The following is a 4,729-nucleotide window of genomic DNA, read 5'->3' on the forward strand; positions in this document are numbered from 1 at the left end:
CCCCGCCCCCCCCCCCCCCCCCGCACCGTCATCCAATATCCGGCGCATTAACGAATAGCTGAAATTTCAGATGCGATCTGTCGGGAGATTTTATGTCGCCTTGACCGTGTGCGATATACAAATTGAAATAGCTCTTAGTTGCTGCTGTTTTAATCGTTCTTATCGCCATTAGCGACGTGCTCAAAGGGAAATAAAAAGTCATTTTGTCCTGTGTCCTTGGGAGGAGTTTCGAATAATCGTATCGGGATAAGGGAGGTAATGTTGAAATTTCGACGATTACGCTTTGAGGCTAAGAGCGAGCAGATTTGGCGCATAATAAATGCTCTCCGCCCCAAAGTGACAATGACCGAGGGTGATTTTAACGCGCGCGCGCGCGCACACAGGCACGAACAATCTCTCTCTAACGCTAATACTCTATGTAAATACATCATAGAACACGTAGCGCTCAATTACACGTGGCATATTGGATTACATCCCCCCCACCACCTCAGCCCCCTCAAATACCGTACCATTAATGTTTCGTTGAGAGGCTCGCGAGCGTCTGACATTTGTCACACGACCAAATTGCATCACGGTATAATAAATATCAATCGGCCTCTCCTCCGTCGGCCTCGAATTCTCCTCGGCCGACCAGACGGAGCGGGTATCCAGCACCTGGACCCTTTGACGCTTAGCGCGCGAGCGCGACCGGAGGTGGGGATGTGGGGCGGAGCCGCCTTGGCAGGAGTGAAAAAGAGAGAAGCCTTACAAAACAGCCGAGTGGACGAGTTATATATTTATCCGTTTTACGATTATGGGCATTACTTTTTTTTCTTTGGAGTCTGGCTCGTGCGCGGTGCAGAACCTTTCAATGGGCTACAACCGGGCATAGGCCGAGAGCCTCCGACGAAATTAGCCGCGGCGCGTTTTATTTGCGCCTAAAAGGCCGGACCGCGTGTAGTTTCTTTGTTCGGTTATTGCGATTTCTGGGTTTGAGCGGGGCGCACTTTTATTGGCGTACTTTATGCGCCGAAATCTGTAGTTTGTAGGGGACGGGGGAGGTAAGGACCAGCAGAGCCCGCGCATACTTTGGACATTCTTTTGCTTATGTTGGTTTTCAAAATTTATTGCACCGTAACGAAGCCGCGACGGCCCGATGTGCCCAAAGATCGATACTTATATACTAGAGGCGGTGCTTTATTGTCTCGGAATCACGCTCGAGCCAATGGAAGCATTATTATTTGGTGCTTTATAAGATAGCAAGGCCCCATCGGAATTTTATGGTCCGTAAAAGCGTGAGACGCGGTTAAAGTACCGAGTGTCTGTCCTTCTAAGCATCGACAGGAACAGTCGTCAGCCGAAAAGCTCGGAGCAGAATGTCGCTCGGTATGGCGGTGTGCACCTCGCACCGATAATTTCCACAGCCGAATCTCCTCGTTATTAACCGACTGACGACTCCCAAGACATTTGGGAGTCGAGGCCAAAAGTTGCCACCACAGGCGCCTCGTTGATCGCTTAGGCGCTTATGAAACACCCACGGTGACACTTGACGCGCGACTCTCTTCCAAACATCCACGAACCCTAATCCTGGCTTCGAGCAGAGCACAATCCAACTGTCAAGTCTCGGAGAATGTTTCGTTCGCTCGCCAAGTGCGAGTAACCGTAAGCACTGATATAAACGGAGCTCCCGGTTTTCATTGCGCACTCACCCTCTCTCGTCCCGGCGTCTCGTCCCGTAACGACCAAGGATGAAGAGGGCTCGAGTGAGCTCGCCGCGGGCATGGTTATCCTTTTCGAAACGCTATCTCCTTCCCCTGCCCAAGTGCACAATAAATGAGAGTAGGTGCAACCTGCGCACGCATACGTGGGCGTCATTCTGCAATATGCGCGGCTCGCGTTATCGTTGCGGGAACACCCGGTGCCCGCTTCGGTGGCGACGCGACTTTGTCGCTCGACCGGACTCGACGCGGAATGCGAGGGTTCGCTCGTTGCGTAACGTGGCTCAGCTTCCGCGGGGACGCATTGGCCAGTGGTAGTGAGGCGCGGCCTTTTTGAAATCTCGGCGCGATAGTGGCGCATATGGGCCGCGCATCCGCATCCGTCCACTTCTCCGAGCCGATACTGTAATCAACAACGGACGTCCCGACATTCGCCGACATGTCCAAGTGCAGTGAATCGGCGAGCCGACAACCGTTCATCGGTCTATTAAGTATTTACGCGACGGTAGTGCGCCAAGCTTTTTCACGCACTGCTGACGACACAGTTACTCGATCGCTAAGGACAATTGCGTCGAAAAGTGCAAAGGAGAAAGAGATTACGAGACGGGATTGAGTAGGGGTACTTGTAGCTAACCGGGGTGTAAGTGATGCGAGGATGTATCGGGGGTGTGGAGAGGGGAAGGCCTTTGTGAAATCGAATAAAGGAAACATCGTAATGGAGGCTTTAGTAGGGATCGATAGTATTTCGTGTCACTTGGCTCTCTATAGAGCCGGCCGGCCGGCCTTACCTGAAAATCACCGCGCCCAGTTCCATCGATAATAACCATTTCCAATACAAATATCTGCCGGATAATTCTTATCGCAAGTACATCTGCTCGTATGTTGATTTATATTGAGACGGGGAATGTGCGAGCTATCCAGTAGGCTGCCAACGGAGATTGTTTAGCCATACGGGAAACAAGTTTGCTTCCCGCGAAATCGCGCTGTGTATGTATCACTTGGCCATTTGTATCATATCGCAATCGGAATGCCAAGCGTAAAGAGCGCGTGTATATCTCTATGTTAATTAAAATCTTATTAGCGAAGAGGAGGAGGGCGATTGGACGGAGATCGAGCGGCCTCTCCCATTTTCCAGCGTCGAGGCAGGGAGAGACGCGACAAGCGGCGTCCACCCGGTCGCACGCGAGGCAATTTCCAATTTCCAATTGCCAATTTTCAATACAATTCCGCGGATCTATGGCTTCGAGCATCATTGTCGCGACAGCGAAACCGGCGCTTCGCGCGAAAATACAGCACATACCGACGACGTGAAGGTGGCTGTCTCTCGGTCGGACCTACCATGCATCCCGACGAAAAGACTCGAATTATGCGGTCGAACAACGGCGATGCCGCGCCACGGTATGAGAGACCCGCTTTTTGAGGGGGTGAGGGGGAGGGAGATATGGAGCGTAAAGCGAGCGTCGCTGACATGTCGCCCGGCAGGCAGGCAGGCAGTCAGTCCACGGCCCACGCGATCCGGATAATTCATATCGCTGATATTATTGCGCTAGGCGGCGCGCATTACATTACCCAGGCGTGCGTGCGCCGATGGAGTCGTGTTGAAAGTCCGGACGGCCATGGGTGAGCGACGTCGGAGCACGGGTGATGGCGAGGCTGGGTTGGCGGTAGGAGGGTGGGGGGACGAGGAGAGGAGTAGGCGAGCATAACATCGGCGATCGCCGTCGAGCGCCTCGCGAGGGGTTGTTTGAATATTTTAAGGCTTTGATTAAGTGGTCGGAGGCGCTCCATTCCCGACCACTTAATAAAATATGTTATTAGACGGATGCACTTGAGCCAAGTGGCGTTGGCTCGGCGTAAAAGAGGGACTTAACCGCGTGATGTTACGGACGAGGCACTCGCTCGCTCTCCTTCGCTTTTCCGTTCAGCTTTCTTATCCCTTTTGCCTTCTTCGCCGGCTGGTATTCCCGTCTAATGACGTACCGATGATTTAAATAATTTGTTACGTAAGAGCGCGCTCGTGCACCGCGCCACTTGACTCTAAGTGAATGATTTCCTTCTCTTCTTTTTGCGCTAGAGTGCTTTACAATACTTTGCATCGCATTGGAGTCTCGATGAAACTTGGTGCGAGGGTGCTCGAATTAAAAGTTGACCGCGTGGAAGCGAGGCGAGCGCACGCCACCTCGTGGCTTGCATTCGTTGGGTTTCGCGTGCTCGTGCGAGTGGCGCTTTTGTATGGCCGTCGGTACGTATTTTACTTAGCGTATTTACACGCCCGGCTAAATTATTATATATTTTAATTTTTTATGTAACTACAAATTGGCTCCGGCTTGTGAAATACATGCAAATTCGAGCAATTAAAATGAATAAGGAATTGCTTCGAAATTACATTTTGAAAGGCGTTTACATTTTAATGTTTTCATCTGCTTCTTTTATTCGTTCGTTTTATTCTTGTTTTATTTTTGCTTTATTTTTTCCTCTTGTATTATTTTTTCTCTTTCTTATCGGTAATTAACGTCAAAGAAATTTCACTATGAGCAGCTGTTTGTTAGTGGATGAGATTTTTCGCGCGACAAATACAATGGGCTACGCCATGCGAATTAACGGATTGTGAATGGGGAAATAATAAATTCTTGGGGGGGGGGGGGTAGATTTTTATAAAATCGGAGCGCGCTATTCTCTTCGCAACTACAGCGTACGCACACACACACACACACACTGTGGACAATTACTAAGCGATACTTTTATCATTCCCTCGACAAATATTTATTCTTAATGTTAATCTATGTATTTTGTAGGTAGGCGAGCTAATAATATGTATCTTTCAAATCCCAATAAGAAAATACTGACGGGGGGTGATGGTGATGGTGGTTTTGATTGGGTGGGGGCGGGTGCGAAGCGGATTGTGGGGATGCCGCGGCGAGGAAGGGAGGGGTTTGGGGGGGGGGAGGAGATTTGATTGGGTGGGGGCGGGTGCGAAGCGGATTGTGGGGATGCCGCGGCGAGGAAGGGAGGGGTTTGGGGGGGGGTAGTAG

Source organism: Ceratosolen solmsi, unplaced genomic scaffold, assembly GCF_000503995.2.
Source record: "Ceratosolen solmsi marchali unplaced genomic scaffold, CerSol_1.0 scaffold13, whole genome shotgun sequence".
NCBI classification, from domain to species: Eukaryota; Metazoa; Arthropoda; class Insecta; order Hymenoptera; family Agaonidae; genus Ceratosolen; species Ceratosolen solmsi.